At 43.8% G+C, this 19,703-nt stretch overlaps 1 protein-coding gene and 1 long non-coding RNA gene across 3 annotated transcripts in view; one reads left to right on the forward strand and one right to left on the reverse strand.

Annotated features, from left to right (window-relative positions):
• Positions 1-14,425, reverse strand: part of LOC103566991 (uncharacterized) — a 39,327-nt gene extending 24,902 nt beyond the window's left edge. The window contains exons 1-2 of one of the 2 annotated variants that reach the window (XR_548607.2): positions 12,957-13,535; positions 10,439-10,517 (exon numbers count right to left, since the gene is read on the reverse strand). This is a non-coding gene — a long non-coding RNA (uncharacterized lncRNA). Of the gene's footprint in view, positions 1-10,438; positions 10,518-12,956; positions 13,536-14,267 lie in introns of those variants that run through there. The other variant, XR_011532244.1, reaches the window with a different exon arrangement.
• LOC103566986 (protein FAM163A) overlaps positions 14,293-19,703 on the forward strand; it is a 72,487-nt gene continuing 67,076 nt past the window's right edge. The window contains exon 1 of the mRNA XM_008543555.2: positions 14,293-14,720. The gene's annotated coding sequence lies outside the window, so the exon portion shown is untranslated. The remainder of the gene's footprint in view (positions 14,721-19,703) is intronic.

Here is a 19,703-nt window from a genome sequence, read left to right on the forward strand (position 1 = left end):
TGTTCTACAGACAATCCCAGCTCCTGGCCCCTGGAAACCTCACAGCACTGTTTACTCCTGTCCTCTTTTCCCTCTCTCCCAAGCCCTTTCATCGCTCTCTTTTTTTTTTAAACCTCTGTTTCTATGAAAAGATTTATCTTTATGGTTCAGCTCTCTAAAAGAGCGAGCCAGCGGCAGGCGAAGGGGCACCGAGAGGAGGCGTGCGCTTCCCTGCGCTGCTTTCTGGGTGCTGCACTTGCGCTTTTAATCCTCCCGCTGTCAAGCTCCATTAGGAGATTTGAGCATCAGCCTCTACCTTTGGGGCCTGGCCTCCCATCAGCCCGCTGAAATGAGGACAGCGCTTGAGACTGGTAATCAAGAAGAAAGACAGGTTGGTATTGCGAAGGGCCCTTACTCACCATCCTTACAGCCCAGTCGCCTCCCGTGTCACACGAGGGCATTTACCCGCCCCCCCCCCCCCCCCACCACTTGCAGGCGCTGACTCCCATTAGGGAAAGCCGTCAGAATGCCATGTACGTTTAGTATAGGAGACTTGAGACAGGTTCGGACAGAATGGCCTGGGAAGAGAAAAGGGATATAGATTTATGAGGTAATATGCCGTGAAAAGCTACAAATGTGAACTTAGATGTGAAATAGCGAAGGAGGGACTCGAGTAGCAGTACACGTCCAATGACAATGAGCAAATCATTTCTGATGCGAGAGCCCCTGAGAGCAATACCGAACCAAGTACGAAGATTTAGGGTTCTTCTCTAGACAACCACGGTAACGGTATGAGAGCAATCTCAAAGAAATTTCCAGAGGAAATAGGGCAGTTTGCTCTACAAGACATGAAATATGAGACAATAAGTAAATTTATATGGTAGATTTTTAACTATAACTTCTGATATAAGAAGAAAATACTGACTTATGGGGCCCGCTTTGGGCTGAATAAAAAATGCTCTAGACTTGGGCCATGCCAGCAAAACTAAGCATTGTCCACACTGTGGTGTATAGAATGATCCCCTTGTGTCTTCACGCAGCTTGCCGGTTCCTAGAACACCATTCTTCTCCCTGTGCCCATTCACCTGCTTACTAATATGCTGTATAAAGTCTTTTTAGAGCAAACATTACATCCTTTTGCTGTTGTTGTTGTGATGTTGCTGTCCTTTATTTCTCTCCAGCTTTATTGAGGTATAATTGACAAATAAAATTGTACATATTTTAAAGTCTACAACGTGATGATTTGATTGACATACACTTTGTGAAATGATTACCACAATCAGGTTAATTAACATATCCACCACCTCACACAGTCACCTTTGTGTGTGTGTGTAGTGAGAACGTTTAAGGTCTACTTCCTTAGCAAAATTTCAAGTATACAATACAGTATTATTAACTTGTCACCATACTGTATATCAGATCCCCAGAACTTATTCATCTTATAACTGTAAGTTTCTATTTGATCAACATCTCCCCATTTCCCCGACCCTTCAGCCCCTGGTAACACTATTCCACTCTCTGTTTCTGAGTTCAGCTTTTTTAGATTCCACATACAAGTGATATCATTCAGTATTTGTCTTTCTCTGACTTATTTTACTTAGCATAATGACTTGAAGGCCCATCCATGTTGTCACAAATGGTAGGATTTCCTTCTTTCTCATGGCTGAATAATATTCCATTAGAGATAAATATATACCTTATCTTCTCTATCCATTCATCTGTCGATGGACACTTAGGTTGCTTCCATAGCTTGGCTATTGTGCATAATGTTGCAATGAACATGGGAGTGTAGATACTCTTTGAGACACTTATTTCATTTCCTCTGGATATACACCCAGAACTGGAATTGTTGGATCCTATGGTAGTTCTATTTTTAATTTTTTGAGGAACCTCTATACTGTTTTCCACAATGGCTGTACCAATTTACATTCCCACCAACAGTGCACAAGGGTTTCCTTTTCTCCACATCCTCACCAACGTTTGTTATCTCTTGCCTTATGATAAAAGCCATCCCAACAGGTGTGAGATGATATTTAATTGTTGTTTTGATTTGTATTTCCCTGATGATTCCTGAAGCTGAGCAGCTTTTCATGTACCCATTGTCCATTTGTATGTCTTCTTTGGAAAAATGTCTATTCAGGTCCTTTGCCCACTTTTAATTGGATTATTTGTCTTTTTGCTATTGAGTTGTATGAGTTCTTTTTATATTTTGGATATTAACTCCTTATTAGACATACGGTTTGTAAACATATTCTCCCTTCTATAGGTTGCCTTTTCATTTTGTTGATTGTTTCCTTTCTGTGCAGAAACGTTTTAGTTTCATGTAGCTTTTTATTTTTGCTTTTGTTGCTTGTGCTTTTGGTAACATAGCCAATAAATCACTGCCAAGACCGATGTCCACGAGTTTTTCCCTATGTGTTTCATTCTAGGAGTCTTATTGTTTCAGGACTTACATTTAAGTCTTTAATTCATTTGAAGTTAATTTTTGTGAATAGTGTAAGATAGAGGTCCAGTTTCATTCTTTTGCATATAGATATACAGTTTTCCCAAAGCCATTTATTAAAGAAACTATCCTTTCCCCCTATTGTGTGCTCTTGGAGCCTGTGTCAAAGATTAGCTGACTGTATATGCATGGGTTTATTTCTGGGCTCTAAATTCTCTTCCAATGATCTGTGCTTTTTATGCCAAAACCTACTGTTTTGATTACTATAGCTTGGTAATATAGCTGAAATCAGGAAATATGATGCCTCCAGCTTTGTTCTTCTTTTTTAAGATTGCTTTAGCTATTCAGGGGTTTTTGTGGTTCCATACAAATTTTAGTGGGTTTTTTTTTTCTATTTCTGTGGAAAATACCACTAGAATTTTGATAGGGATTGCATTAAATATGTAGATCACTTTAGGTAGTATGGATATTTATAATAATATTAATTCCTCTAATCCATGAGCACAGAATATCTTTCCATTTATTTGTGCCATCTTCAGTTTCTTTCATCAGTGTCTTATAGTTTTCAGCATACAGGTCTTTCATTTTTATGGTTAAATTTACTCCCAAGTGTTTTATTCTTTTTGACGCTATTGTAAATAGGATTGTTTTCTTTCTGATAGTTTGTTGTCAGTGTATAGAAATACAACTGATTTTTTTGTATGCTGATTTTGTATCCTGAAACTCTACTGAATTTGTTTATTCTAACAGTTTTTTGGTGAAGTCTTTAGGGTTTTCTATATATCAGATCATGTCATCTGCAAATGGAAACAATTTTACTTCTCCCTTCCCAATTTGGATGCATTTATCTCTTTTTCTTGTCTAAATGCTGTAGCTAGGACTTCCGGTACTATGTTGAATAGAAGTGGTGAGAGTGGGCATCCTTGTCTTGTTCCTGAGGACAGTTCTACTCTGATACCAAAGCCAGACAAGGACACTACAAGAAAAGAAAATTACAGGCCAATATCCCTGAGGAACATAGACGCCAAAATCCTCAACAAAATACTAGTAAGCAGAATTGAACAGAAAAGCATCACGCACTGTGATCAAGTTGGATTTATCCCTGGGATGCGAGGATGGTTCAACATATGTGAGTCAAGAAATGTGACACACCACATTAATAAAATAAAAGATAAAAATCCTACGATCATCTCAACAGAAATCACCTGACAAAATCAGCATTCTTTCATTATAAAAACTCTCAACAAATTAGGTATAAAAAGAAGGTACCTCAACATAATAAAGCCCATATATGACAAACCCACTGCTAACATCATACTCAATAGTGAAAAGCTGAAAGCTTTTCCTCTAAGATCAGGAACAAGACAAATATCACATTCCCCCCACCCACTCTTTTTTTAAAGCTTCAGCACATGGTTGTGTATCTTAGATGTTAGTTAGTTCTCTCTGTGAGCTGCCACCATAGAATGACAACTTATCAGTGGTTACATGACCAGGAAAACAAACCTGGGGCCGTGGCAGTGAGAGCGCCAAATCTTAACCACTAGAACACCAGAGCTGGCTCAAATATCACATCCTTGATGGCAAAGAGAGACTGTAGTGCAACAATGAGCTCCTAGATCTATTCAGATCTTTTGCATAATCTTGAGTAAATCACTTATATACTCTATCCCCATGTGTAACATTAGCTAATACTCCCAGCTTTCACGTACCCAAAGAAGCTTCCAACCATATGAATGAATTGCTAAATACATAATTGTGTTAAAAAAGATAAATATGTTAATATCTTGCCAATGTTTTAGGCGGCTGAAAACAGACCAAAGGCAAACTAATTCTGTTTCTTTAAATCATTCTCCTTTGATTTAAGGTTTTACAGCAGTTGCAGAAACCACTTACAGAGGTTACAAATCTGAATAAGAGATGGCTCCATACTCATTTACTGAATTACCCCATAGCTCTTTCGTGAATTTTTATTCAAGAACCAATTCATCCCTAAATATCTTCTGGTGGCCCATGCCAAAATGGAAATTGGATGTCAACTTTGCTTTATATGGACACATAGATCCCTAAATCTTTTTGTTGCTGAATGTAGCTTTTAGGGTGTGGGCACTGGTACTATGTCCCCATTGAGCCACAAACACCTTTTTACCCTCAGTTTGCTGTACCAATTACCTTAACTCAATCATGAGAAAGTACTTCAGTATAGTTATAATACTTTTCAGCACATTGTTTTAATGAATAATATTTGTAGCCTCCAAGAGAAGAGACTGACCACATTCAGTCTTGAAAGTAGCTGCACTGGCTGTAAAGTGGTTGTTTAGTCTCGTGCATCAGTCAGTCCTGGCCACGAGGGCAGGTGAGAGGAGCCGGAGGAGAGGAGGTGGACGGAGACCTGCTCAGAAAGGCTGGCTAAAGTGTGAAAGTAAAAAGGGATGTGTGATGGTGATGTGAACATGAAGCACATGGAGAGGAGTCAGGGAGCCTGGAAACTCTCAGCATTTTTTAAAGCTATCATTTATTGCACACTAACTGTGCCTAAGGCACTGGGCCACGCAATCTCCCTAGGTGCAACCTGAAGAGGTAGGGAGTATTTATCTCCCAATTTGCAGCTGAGAAACTAAGGCTAGGAAAGATTAAGTAATTTTCCCAAGGTTTACTCTGGCTGTGAAAGGATTCAAACCCAATTCGTTTGATTAAAAGTTTCATGCTCTTAATCATTTGACTATTGACTATACTATTTGTTTTTGCAGTGTGATTATTTGAAATGCAATTCGATAATTCCTGATTCCCAAGAAATGACTATCCTTAAGAGAGGATAGATGCTTCACTTGTATGACGGAGACCAGGACAGGGAGACAGGAGAAAATGCAGAGCTGAATACATTTAAATGCAAGATGAAATTCAGACCTTCATAGAGGTAGCACGCCCCTTTTCCTTAGATAATTGATTACACCCTACCAGAATCCCAATGCCAAGGCCTTGTGAGAAAAGACCACCCCACCCCCACCCCCCCCTAATTTCTGGGAGTTCTCAGCCGCACTTTCTCACTTTTCTCTCTGCCTCTGTGCTCATATATCCACCTGTGCTGCCTCTTTTCTGACTCACATCAAAGCAGGTGCAAAGCCAAACCTCTTCACTTGTACCCACACCCCCACGAATCCACTCACAAAAATGCGTATTGTTAGTTTAGGAACTTTGCTGAAGATTTGGGAGAGGAAGGTCACAGGAAGGGGTGACAGGATAAAGCGAAAAGTCTTCTGCCATATGCCTGTGTCCACTGGCCTCCTCTCCTCCATCTTGTTCTTACATCCAAGGAGAAACAGAAAGTCTTCTGGGGCTGGCTCCGTGGCCGAGTGGTTAAGTTTGCGCGCTCCACTGCGGCAGCCCAGGGTTCGGATCCTGGGCGCGGACATGGCACTGCTTGTCACGCCACGTTGGGGCTGTGTCCCACATCCCACAACTAGATATACAACTGTGTACAGGGGGGGTTTGGGGAGATAAAGCAGAAAAAAAAAAAAGATTGGCAACAGTTGTTAGCCCAGGTGCCAATCTTTAAAAAATAAAATAAATATCCCTGACTCTCTCTTCAAAAAAAGAAAGAAAGTCTTCTTCCTGCCTCATGGAGAACAGTTTTTGAAAATCAATTTCCCCCCTAAATTTAGAAAGGCAATTTGGTGCATTTCCCGTCTCTTAGCATAATACATCCCTGATAAAGACTGGAATAGCAAACACATCAATGTTTTTGTGTTTTTGCACCAAAATGAATAAATATTGGCGCCAAGCGAGATAAATAAAGATTTAAAATACCCTCACTATAGCCTAAGTTTTGCCACCAAATTAGATCAGCTTAGCTCAGGTTTTGTACTCAAATGAAGTCTTTTCTAAACTGACTTTTATAGATTTTTGAATTTCAAATTGTGGATAAGGGATTGTAACCTGTATAAGAGAAAACCACTGAGCTAGGCTATATGATCTGATCCATCTCTAGAGAAATCTGTGGTCTTAATCACTGATTAAACAGTACTTGACGCTTTTAAATAGAAAAACTTAAATCTTAGCTCTGATTTGATACATGGCTTGAATGTCTGATGGCAGTATTGGCCATATGGAAGAAATTAAACTAACACTTCTTTTCGATATCTCAGGAAGCTTCCACCAGAAGAACTTGTCTATAGATAAAAAAGAAAATTTTTTCCCAATTATACTGACAACACCAAAACTCTTTGAAAAGAGGAACAGCCCCCTCGGATAATAGAGGAGGCGATGCGTCCACTGGCCAATCTAGGAGGCTGGAGGGAGATCTGAGTTTAGTCTCACTGCTATTAAGAGATGTGCCCCTGTTTGAATGGTCCTTTGATTTTATAGTGAAAGTCAATAGAAAAATATTATTGATTTTATAATTTACTTTACTAGAATGCACCTAAGAGGGCAAGGGATATGGCAGTCACTATTTTCCTTGATGTGATCCTATATGTCTTTAGCAAAAAGGCAGTTTTCACCCAAAAGAAGTTCTTCCAGATTAAAACAAGAACAACACATCCACACATGCAACTGGAGAACTTCTGCTTCTGATAATGTCAATTAAGTAATTCAGACCCATCTTCCTGAAGGTTAAGCTGAAGATAACTAATTGATTGGCTAAAGGTTTATTTTTTAAACTAAATATGTTTAAAATCTTCTTAAAAGCATCAAAGAGCTAACAAGTTAATCAGGAATTATTAGCTTTAAGCCCCGAGAGAGGACAGAAATCCAAAGACATGAGCCTTACATTTGAGGCCACTAGGGGCCATTTGGTAATCCTGGTTAGAGGTCAAAAGTTGGAGTCCATGGTTCACCAAAGGTATGCATGCTGCTAACTGCCACACACTCCCTCGCCCCTGTCTTGGATTGGGATCCCAAATGAGCTATACTTAGGAGAGGGTGAATGGGAAGTGGGGCAGCACTTGTACTTGGCTGTGGGCTGGATTTAGCGACTAATTTCTAATGAATATCATATGGCAAAAGTAATGCTGTTTCTCCACATGGTCCTTCATCCTGGGTTTCTTTACATCATAGTGGTCTCAGGGCTTCAAAAAGACAAGAGCAGAAGTTGCAAGGCCTCTTGAGGCTTAGGCTTTGGAACTCATACAATGTTATTTGCACCATATTCCACCATATTGTGTTGGTAAGTCCCAAGAGCAGCCAGAGTGAAGGGAGAGAAGAAAGAAACCCCACCTTTTCTGGGAGGAGAACAAAGTCATATTGCAAAATGTCATGAATACCAGAATGAGAGGAAGTTCCCTTCTGTGGTAAAGAGTATCTACAAAAAACCTTCAGCAAATATCAAACTTAACGGTGAAACTTTAAAAATCTTGCTTGCATATTCATATGTGAAAGTGACATGATAGCTCAAAAATACATGAAGCCAAAGGTGATAGAATTGAAGGGAGAAATAGACAATTCATCAGAAAAAGTTTAATATCCTACTTCCAATAATGGATAGAACAATTAGACAGAAGATCAACAAGAATACAGATGACTTGAACAACACTATAAAACTTCTAGACATACATCTACAGAACACTCCACCCAACAGCATTCTTCTCTAGAGCACATGGAACATTCTCTAGGATAGACCATATATTAGGCCATAAAGTCTACTTCAATAAATTCTAAAAGTTTGACATGAAAGAAAGCATGTTATTGAACCATTATAGAATAAAATTAGATAATAGGAATAAATTTGAGAAATCCACAAAAATGAAGAAATTAAACAACATACTCCCAAATAACCAATGGATCAAGGAATAAATAATGGAAAATTAGAGTATTTGAGATAAATGAAAATGAAAACACAACACACCAAAACTTATAGAATGCAGCAAAAGCAGTGCTGAGGAAGAAAGTTATACCTGTAAACATCCATATTAAAAAAGAAGAAAGATAGCAAATCAATTACTTCAACTTCCACCTTAGGGAAATAGTAAAAAGAGCAAACTAAACCCAAAGCAAGAAGAAAGAAGGAAATAATAGAGATTAGGGGTGGAAATAAGTGCAATAGAAAATAGAAAAACAATAGAGAATCAATAAAACCACAACTGCTTCTTGGAAAAGATGAACAAAATTAACAAACCTTTAGCTAGATTGGTCAAGAAAAAAGAGAGAGAAGATTCAAATTACTAAGCTCAAGAATGAAAACGAGGTAATCACTACCAACCTTACAGAAATGAAAAGGATGATAAAGGAAGACTATAAACAATTGTGTGCCAACAAATTAGATAATCTAGATGAGACGGATAAATTCCTAGAAAGATGCAAACTATTGAAACTGACTTGAGAAGAAACAGAAAATGTTGAATACACCTGCAGCAAGTGAAGAGATTGAATTGGTAATTTAAAAACTACTCACAAAGAAAAGCCCAGACCCAGACAGCTGATGAATGATACCGTTTAAAGATGAATTAACACCAATCCTTCACAAACTCCTCCAAACAATAGAAGAGGAGGGAACATGTCCCAATTCATCCTATAAGACCAGTATTACCCTAGTACCAAAATCAGACAAAGACATACAAGAAAACTACAAGCAAATATCCCTTATGAATATAGATGCAAAACTCCTCAACAAAATATTAGCAAACCAAATCCAGCAATATATACAAAGGATTATACACCAGGACCAAGTGAAATTTAGCCTAGGAAAGCAAATTGTTTTAATGTTAAAAAATCAATGAATATAACACACCATTTAAACAGAATAAAAGCCCAAACCACTGGATCACATCAATAGATGCAGAAAGTATTTGACAAAACCCAACACCCTTTTATTAGAAAAACATTCAACAAACTAGGAATAGAAGGGATCTTCCTCAACCTGAAAAAAGACATCTATGAAAAACCCACAGCTAACATTATACTTAATGGTGAAAGACCGAATGCTTTCCATCTAAGATCTAATATTAAGACTAAGACGAGGATGTCTGCTCCTTCCACTGCTGGAGGAAATTCCGGTGGAGGTTCTAACCAGGGCAGGAAAGGTGGAACAAAGAAGGCTGACTACAAGGGAATCAAAGTAGAAATTATTAACAGAAAGAAAACAAGAAATCTCCAAACACGTGGAAACCAAACAACACACTTCTAAATAACCCACTGATCAAAGAGGAAGTCTTAGGGGAAATAAAAAAAATATATTGAAGTGAATGAAAATACAACATATCAAAATTTGTGGGACCCTGCTAAAGCAGTGCTGGGAGGGAAATTTATAGAACTAAATGCATACATTAGAAAAGAAGGAAGTCTCAAATCAATAATCTAAGCTTCTACCTCAAGAATGTAGGGAAAAAAGGGCAAACTAAACCTAAAACAAGAAGAAGGAAGGATATAATTAAGACAAGAGCAGAAATCAACAAATTGAAAAAAGAATAGAGAAGTCAATAAACGAAGGGCTGTTTTCCTTGAAAAGATCAATAAAATTAACAAACCTTTAGCTAAGACTGACAAAGGAAAACAGAGAGACAACACAAATTCCCCGTGTTTCAGGAATGAAATGGGTAGTCACTGCACGCCCTGTAGACATCAAAAGGATACCAAGGGAATACAATGAACATTCTACTCATAAAAATTTGACAGCTTAGATGAAATGTCAATTCTTTGAAGAATACAAACTCCCACATCTCACTCAGTCTGAAATAGACAATTTTAATAGCTCTGTAACTAGTAAGGAAATTAAATTTGGAATTTAAAAACTTCCACAAAAGAAATCTCCAGGCCCAGATGGTTTCACCAGAGAATTCTAGCCAGCATTTAGAGACGACTTAACATCCAATCTACATAGTCTCTTCCAGAAAACAGAAGAGGAAGGAACACTTCCTAATTTATTTTATGAAGCTAGTATTACCCCCACACGAAAAACAGGCAAAGACAGTACAAAGAAAGAACACTACAGACCAATATCTCTCATGAATAGTGATGCAAAAATGCTTAACAAAATAATGCCAAATAGAATTTAGCAATACATAGAAAGAGTTACATACATACATGACCACGTGGGCTTTATTCCAGGGATTGAAGTCTGGTTCAATTTTCAAAGATTAATGTAATCCACCATATTAACGGGCTAAAAAGGAAAAAAAAAAAAATCACATGATTATATAACCTGATATAAAACATTCACCAAAATTCAATATCCATCTATAACAAAAACTTTCACAAATAGAGGAATAGAAGGAAAATTTGTCAAACTGATACCTACAGCTAATTTATACTTAGTGATGAAAGACTGAACACTTTCTCCCTAATTCCCATCAAAATACCAGCAAGTTTCTTTCTAGATCTAGAGCTTATTCTAAAATTTAAAAGAAAAGGCAAAGGAACTAGAAGACCTAAAACAATCTTGAATAGAAGGAATAACATAGGCAGGGCCAGTCTTCCCAAGTTCAAGATTCATCATATAGCTACAGTAATCAAGACGGTGTGGTACTGGTGGAGGAATAGACAGCTCACTGGAACAGAATAGAGAACCCAGAAATAGACCCACACAAATATGCCCAATAGATTCCTGACAACGGTGCAGAGACAATTCAAGGGAGGACAAATAGCTTTTCAACAAACGGTGCTAGCGTAATTGGACATCCTTAGGCAAAAACAACAACAACAAGGGCTAGCCTGGTGGCGCAGTGGTTAAGTTCACACATTCCACTTCCATGGCCCGGGGTTTGCCAGTTTGGATCCTGGATGTGGACCTATGCACCACTTGTCGAGCCATGCTGTGGCAGGTGTCCCACATGTAAAGTAGAGGAAGATGGGCATGGATATTAGCTCAGGGCCAGTCTTCCTCTGCAAAAAGAGGAGGATTGGCAGCAGATGTTAGCTCAGGGCTAATCTTCCTCAAAAAAAAAAAAAAGACAAAAAAATAAAATAAAATAAAAAAACATAAAAACAAACAATCCGATTAGAAAATGACCAAAAGACACAAACAGATATTTCCCCAAAGAGAACATATAGATGAGAATACAGATGCCAAATTAGCAAATAGGGGAATGGGCATTAAAACCACAATGAGATAACACTACACACCTACCAAAATGGCTAAAATTTTAAAAATATTGACAACATCAAACACTGGCAAGGATATGGAGAAACTGGGTCACTCATACATTGCTAGTGGGAATGCAAAATGGCACAGCCATTCTGGAAAACAGGTTGACAGTCTCTTAAAGAACTAAGCACACAACCACCGCATGAGCCAGCAATTGCACTCCTGGACATTCATCCCAGCCACATGAAAACTTACGTTCACATAAAAACCTGTACACGAATGTTTATAGCAGCTTTATTCATAGTAGCTCAAAACTGGAAGAAAAAAACCCAAAATCCAGATGTCTTACAATGGGTGAATGAATGGTTACACGAGCCATGGTACATCCATACTCCCCAAGAAATAAATCTGGACAAATTGCCAGAGAATTATGCTGAGTGGAAAAAAAATCCAAAAGGTTACAAACTGCATGATTTCACTTCTATAACATTCTTGAAATCACACAATTTTAGAAATAGTAAATAGACAAGTGGTTTCTGGGGGTTAAGAGAAGTAGGTGTGGCTACGAAAGGGAAATATGAGGGATTTTTGTGGTGATGGAAATGTTCTGTATCCTGACTGTGTCAATGTCAATATCCTGGTTGTGATGCTGTACTACAGTTTTTGCAAGATGTCAACAATGGGGGAAACTGGGTAAAGGGTACTGAAATCTCTCTGCATTATTTCTTACAACTGCATGTGAATCTACAAACATCTAAAAATGAACATTCTGATTTAAAAAATTATTTTTGATCAAAAGATCAAGATTAATGAGTAGGAGAAGATACTTGCCATCTATAACTGATAAAGGCATATAGCCAGAATATACGAAAAGCTTTTGTGAATTAACCAGAAAAAGTCAGACAACTCAATGGAAAAATGGGTAAAGATTTGAACAGACACTTCACAAAACAGAAAGGTCAAATAGGCTATAAACACATATAAAAGTGCACAACCTTATTAGTAATTAGAGATATGAAATGAAGATCACAATTTTGATACCATTACACATCCACCAGATTGACAAAAATTATGAAATCTAGCAATATTATGTTTTGGCAAGGATGTGGAGCAACTGGAACAAGCAAACGTCTCTGGTGAGACTGTAAATTTTACGACCACTGTGGAAAACAATTTGGCAATATCTAATAAGTTAAATATAAGCCTATCTTAGAGCCCACCAATTCCACTCCAAAGTATACACCCTAAAGAAAAGTTTGCACTTGCACACCACGACATATTACCAAAAATGTTATTAGCAGTATTGTTTGTAATAGCCGCAACTAAGACTGCATGCAACAAGAATGGGTGACCTCACAGACACAACCAAGCGAAAGAAGAGGCCAGAAACATACACCAAAACATCATGTTGTATTATCCCATTTATAGAAAGTTCAAAAACAAGCAAAACTAAACTATAGTGTTTAGAAATGCAAAACAAGCTGATAAAACGGTAAAGATATACAAGGAAGTACTTACCATAAAGTCAGGACAGCTGTTGCTCTAGGGGGAAGGGAAGAGCTGATGAAGGGAATGGGGGATGGGGGGCCCTGGGGTGATGTCAATGACCTGGGTAGTGATTACACAGCTTGGGTTTATGATGATTTGTTAGGCTGCACTTGTTCTGTCTTCACTTTTCTGTGTGTAATTGTTTATAACAAAGTGACACGTCTCATCATATTTCACTGTTTGCCTTCAAGAGGAAATGAGATGAGGGACGGATGTAGGCGTGAGGTTTGACTGTGTGAGAAAAGGCAGCACATGAAAATCTGAGGTCAAAATTTAAAACCTGTGATGAGGGAGAGGAAAAAAGTGGAGTGTTGAAGCAACCGTAAACCTTCTGGGATGATTAGACGGGTAGCTTGCCTTTGGATGGTTGGATTTTTTTTTAAAAAAAAATAGTGCTTTAGGAATAATAAAGGTTGCTCCAAGAGCTAAATTTCTTACTCCCCAACTTTACAAGTTGGACCTGGGCTCAAGGACAAAGGTTTTTTATTTTCATTTTTCCGGTGGCTGCATTATTCCCCATTGACTAGAGTCCTCCAGAGGCTTTGACTCGGGGAGAACGCTCCCTCCGCGAGCCGAGCGTTAACCTGGGTGACCCCATCCCCGCCTCCTCCCCGCCCCCCCCCACCCCCGTCTTCAGTCCAACCAAGACTGGAGAGCAGGGTTGGGGCAAAGATGAACAGACCAGAACAGGTAAAAGTTCCATATTGAGATGCTTTGAAAGTGCCCAAAAGTGACACTTTTCATCTCATTCATCATGTTCTGCAAGCAGACTGACTGATGTCAGAACTTACTGTTCCAGGTACAGCAACATAAGCAACTCAGAGTTTTAAAACATTAAAAGAGGATGATTTTAGACAAGAAATCAAGAGCCCCGTTAACGTTTTCTCCTCGCGTTGGGGGACGGGAGAGGACATTGCTTCTCCTTTCCTGCCCTTTCCTGACAGATCTCGCCATCACAACTCTGATTACACACTGATTGCCCTGCCACAAGGACGGGGTACCCCTCAACTCTGGGGACATCAGGTGTCACTGGACTTCCAGGGATCAGAAACAGGAAAACAGATGAGCCTTTCAGGCGGCTCTCAAAGCAAAGTCCAGTGGACAGAGACACACCCTGGTCCTTAAGAGTCTCGTTCTCTCAGGATTTTCCGTGCTGGACCCGATGTGTAGCACGCAAAGTCGCCGGCACCAGGCGGTCCTAGGGCGCCCGACTGCTGAGTTTACATTTCCCAGGCAAAAAGGCAGTGGAGCTAAGGGGAAGGCTCTTTGGAAGGCACCAACCTGCTCTATTCCATCCCTTCCCTTCGCCCTCGTGCAAGCTGCCTCCCTGGTGGGGGATTCTTCCAGGACTGGGGCCAGCGCCAATCAGGTCGTTCGGTACCTGCCCCCAGCCCCGGCCACCTGGAAGGGCGATGAGGTTCTCGGCTTCGTGCAGGGCCAGTACTCGGAGCCCCGGGGCGGGCAGAGGAGCCTCACGTGGCCCTCCCCAGCCCCGGGCACCCGGAAGGACGCGCGCAGACCCCGTGGGATCCGAACGCGGGAGGCATCGCCGGAGCGGAGCTGCTCAGCCGCGGGAACAGCTTAGGGCGCTGCTCCGCGCCGAGGTTCCCCCGAAGGAAGAAAGAGAAGGAAGGGGGCGGGGCACGGGAGTGCCGAGGACCCCCGCGGGTCGCCGCGCTCGGCGCGTGGATGTGCCTGGCCGGCGCGTACTTTCGAGGGCGCCTCGACACCCTGGTAAGCGCGCTCCGGGCCGCCTCTCACCGTCCCCGCCGGCTTGGCGGTGGCAGGCTGGAACCATGCTCCGCACCGGTAGCCGTTCGCTCCGAGGGGCTTGGCCGTGCCGGGGGCTGGGGGCTGGGCGTCTCCGCCCTCGTGGCCAGGCCGCGGGTCGCCCTGTCCCGCCTCGGAGCGGCCTCGCGGAGTCCCTGGCCCCTTTCGCTCGCCTCAGCCCGGCCTAGCCGAGCAGCTCCGCGGCGCCCGGACCACCCCGGGACCATGCGGCGGCCGGGGCCGGCGACGCTGCGCGCTCCGCGGGCTCTCCCGGGCGCGTGAGTGCGCGGGGCGCTGGGGCCGCGGGGAGCGGGCGGCGGGCGCGGGGCAGGCGGGCGGGGCCGGGCTCTTGCGCCGCGGTCCGTTGGGGGTCCGGGTTCGGCCGAGCGCGCGCTCTGGGCCAGCCTTGCCCCCGGGGCTCGGGTTGCTGGTGATTTGCCTGAAGTTTTCCAAAATCGAGAGGGCAGAGGTGCGTTGGCGGCGGGGTCTGCATCTCCGCCAGTGCGTGCGGGTCCAGGACAGCCGGGGGCCGACCGCCTGCCTAGGGGACGGGGAAACCGGACTCTCGCCCGGGCCACTGGGCGCTTCCTCCGGAGGCCCCAGGGCCGGGGTCCCGCTCCCCCATCCCGCGGGGCCGTGCGCGGGCGGGCGGGCGCGGCGGGCCTGGCTCCAGGCGCCGGCCACACCGAAGCTTCCGCTCGGCGGCCGGGAGGAGGGTTTGGCCCAAGTCTAAAGACCAGGGGGTGAGCGGATGAGCCCCGCTTTCTGCCGCTTGCACCGCCTTCACCCCGAGTCCGCCTGGGGTGGGGCGGGTGGAGTGCCCGGCGCGGCGCTCCTCCTGCGGGGTGGCTTCCTCGGTTCTCTGCGCCTCGGATGGCAGCCAGGGAGGGCAGGACTGGGGATCTAGCCTGTCCGTGCCCTTGGGCTACGTCCACCACCCGTGTCTTTTTGTCAAACTCGGGCATTCCTTTTCTCTCGGTGGAATTGTGGGGCCCTGGAAGTTTGCTCTTCCTTGCAAGTTTGACGTGGCGGGCAGGGTCTTGCGGGGGCAGGTACCCTACCCGCAGACGGGGCCTGCAGTCGGTTGCGGCACTTTCTCCCGTCCTTTCCTGTCTGCTCCGCCGCGGACTCACGCCCAGCCCGACGGACTACACTCGCGGCCTGGCTGGAGGACCCGGGTTGGGAAGAAGAGAAGTTCCCGCCGGCAGGGCGAGGGGTCCGATTCGAAGGAGGCAGCAGTGGAAATGGCAGGGCTTAACGTCTCCGCAGTCCATCTCTGTACCCTCCTGGGCCCTGCAGTGTCTGAGCCAGACCCACGCTTTGTACCGTGTGAGAGAGAAACAATGATGGGGGACTGCAGATCCCACACGTTCTCTTTGCCTGAGAGTCGCGGGGATTGGGAGTCTTCTGGGGAAAAGGCAGCTTCCTTTTTGTGCCAGTGAAGTACTTGGAAGTACATTCAGGTCCTGCCCCTTTCCTTCAAACTGACAGAGGTGGACCAAGGGCAAGAAAGAGCTGAGGCACATTCCGTGAAAGCAGCGGTAATTTCTCAGACCTCTCTCCGAAGCTTCCACTCCCGTGCCTCAGAGGCTCTACACCAGCATATAGAGATGGGGCGGGCATGCTGGCACCCAGGGAGGAACTGAAATGTGGCTCCCCGGGGTTCAGCCTTGGCCTTAGGGAAATCAGCCGCAGCGCCCTCCTCATAGTGCCCCACTCACATAAGGAGCATTGCTCTAATTTCTACCATCCAGGGGGATGAAATGGGGCAGGCCCGCGTGTGAATGGGAAAGCCCCTGGAGTCTTTTGAAGTAGAGGTGGGGGGTCACATTCACAGATAGAAGCCCTAGTCGTGGGCATCACTGGCCTTCCTGCCAGAACGAGAAATCTGCACTAAGTGATCGCATCAAAAATGGTACTCAGGAAAGGCAAGATGGTCTCTGGTGCTGATGAGAGCAAGTTCCTCGTGTTTTTCCAAGATCTCTGCTTTGTCTCTAGCTTGCCCATCTATAATTGGAAATGAGCTCTGCTTAGTCCAGAGAGCGCCTCAGTCTGACTGCAGACATCATCTGGCCACAGGGGAGCCTGGCACAGGAGCAGCCCACCCCTCACCCAGAGGCCCAGGGTGGGATCTCAGGGATATCACCTGCTAACTTTGGAGGGAGGCCGGGGTGGGTCAGAGGAGGAGTTGGGAATCCTCTGGGTGGCCACTTAACAAAAGAGCCATTTGACCCTGGGTGGTGGTTCCAGGTCTTGTTGATTGTGAAAAATGCCTCGAGGTTTAGAATCTGGCCTGATACTATTAACACTAATGAAAGCTGCTACCATTTATTAAGTACCTTCTATGTGCCAGACACAGGCTTTGCAAAATCAGTATTATTATCCCCATATTTCATGGGAGGAGACTGAGCTTGGGAGAGGTTAAATAATTTGCTAAGATCATAAAGCTAGTCAGTGGCAGAGCTGTGCTCGGAACCCAGGTCTCTCTGTCCCAAAGTCCCCGCTCCTTCCACAGGGCTGCTCTCCTCCCATGAAGAACAGACACACACATGGTAGCTGAAAATCCACAGCCATTGTGACTAAAAACTGTTGTTGGTCCAAGAGACGTTTGTGACCCCATCAGATTTCAGGGAAAGTGCCCACCTGGTTGCATGGAGGCTCTTCATTCCTCTAGGACTCAGGGGTTTAATACATACCCCTGAGTAAAAGGATGAATTCTTTAATATGTAAAGTGCAAACTACAATGCCATACTTATTTACCTCTCAATTAGCAAACATCAAAGAGATTGATAAACTGCTGATGAGGTTCTGGAAAAACAGGCACTTTGTATATTGCTGGTCAGAGGGTAAATTGGCACAACAACTTTGGGGGGCATTTTAGAAACATCTCTCAAAGTTAGAAATGCGCGTTTCATCTGACCCTGTGATTCCATTTTTAGGAATTTAACTTGCTGTTATACTTGTCTATGGGGACAAAGACATATATACATCATAGCATTGTTTGAGCTATGAAAGAATAACCTACATGCTCATCAAAGGGGGATTTGTTAAATATTTTTGGTACTTCCAGATAGTCAAATACTGTCCTAGTCATCTATAAAAAAAAGAATTAGGAAGGTTACTCTCTAACTGATATGGAACCATTTCCAAGATATATGGCTAAGTGGAAAACATGCACAGAGTGTTTATAATGTGCTACTGTTCATGTTATAAAAGAGGAGGAAGAAGGAGAGTTCCAAGATATTTGCTTGTGTAGACACGAAACCTAACATCTGTTGCCTCCAGGGAGAGTGGAACTTTTTGTGGACCAGGGAGAGTAAACCCTTTTGTACCTTTTCAATTTTGAACCATGTGAATGTATTAACTATTTAAAAAATCCTCTCCTTGCCCTGTGCCTGACTTGTTCCCTCAAGCTCTTCTCCAGCTGAACAGTGTGGGGTGACACCCCCACCCTCAGGTGGCTTGAGAGGTCCCCTTTGGAATAAAAGCCGAAGGGCTATGAGACCACGCAGGGCCCCAGAATCCGGGCCATCCAGAGTTCCTTTAAATATGCAGCTTGCGCTTGGAAAGCTGGAGGGGGAGGTGTGTTTAGACACCTCTCTGAGCTGGTAGGTGAGACATGATCCTCCAGCTTTGAAAACAAAATGGAGAAATGGAAACTACCCCTCTGTTTGTTGCCATAATGCTCCCCTATACGGGCTACAGCGTCAGTGCCTGGATAGTGTCAGGGAAGGGAGCGGGAGGAACACTGTGGTTGGACATCAGGAGGGCAGAAGATAGGGAGGAGGTCTGTTTCTGGTGTTGCCTTTGGACCTCAGAAAGGAGAGGAAGAGAGATACTCTTGAAAGAAAAGGTTTGAAAATTACTCTGGGGTCTAGGGCTGTATTGCCCCAGAGGGGGAAGGAGGGTTATTGATGCAATTGTCACAGCATCAATCCGTGTGGCCCTGAATGCCCCCTCTGAGCACTTCCCATCAGCACAGAGGCCCAGTTCAGTACTCCCCCCAATCTTCCCCCCCCCCCCAAGATTTCCCTTCTGCTGATCACCCAGCCTTGAAGCCACCGGATGTATGCGGGGAATGGGGGCGAGAATTAGGTACTGCCTTCCTTCCTCAGGTAGGACAGACTATTGACAGAAGCAGAAGCAGTGGAAAGAAGACTTGCTTCCAGCCACACGAGATGGGGCCCTCCAGCGCTGTTAGGTGGGAAGCCTTCACTGGGAGCTTTCTATGTTCCAGTCACCCTGCTAAGCACTCTGCCTCCATTATCTCATTTAATCTCTTGATCAGGTATGTATGAGAGCCCAGGCTCTTTGGCATCAAGCAACAATCTTTTTCTGCTCTGCCTTCAGTGACTTTTCCATTCTTTGCACAGTAAGCTGCAGTGCAGGCACAACAGGATCACATAGGTGCTCCCAGACTCATGTGGCTGAGCATTACATGCTCTGATGGATGAGCTGGAATCTCTGCAGTCTGGATACATTTGTAGAAGTCAGGGTTCAGGGACAAAACAGTCAGCGTTCTTGGTTTGGATTTCCATCTCTCTTGCTTCTATCTCTGTGTGTGCATTAGGTCTGGGGCTGAGTGGACTGGAGTGTGATGTTCCCCAGGGCTGGAGGGAGGAGAAAGGAGTGTCTCTGCTTTGGTCCAGATTCTGGTGGAGTGGAGGGTTGTGAGGATGTGCTCGTGAGGCCCTGTATCTGCACCCAAGGAGGAAGGTGAGCAGGGTGGCCCCTGAGCCCCATGTCTGGGCTGGGAGTCTGTCTGCTGTTTGGAAAAAAACAGCCTGAGAGCTGAGAATGTTGCTCGTTGCAAACCTTTCTCCTCCCACGCAGCTTACAGGCTAGGGCTCACCTCTGACTCCCATTCCACTTCAAAAAGAAACAGCTTGAATTTTTCCCCAAATAAATTCTGGAACACACAAGGCAGCTGCTGCTTCTATGTGCTGC

This window comes from Equus przewalskii, chromosome 23 (genome assembly GCF_037783145.1).
Source record: "Equus przewalskii isolate Varuska chromosome 23, EquPr2, whole genome shotgun sequence".
NCBI classification, from domain to species: domain Eukaryota; kingdom Metazoa; phylum Chordata; class Mammalia; order Perissodactyla; family Equidae; genus Equus; species Equus przewalskii.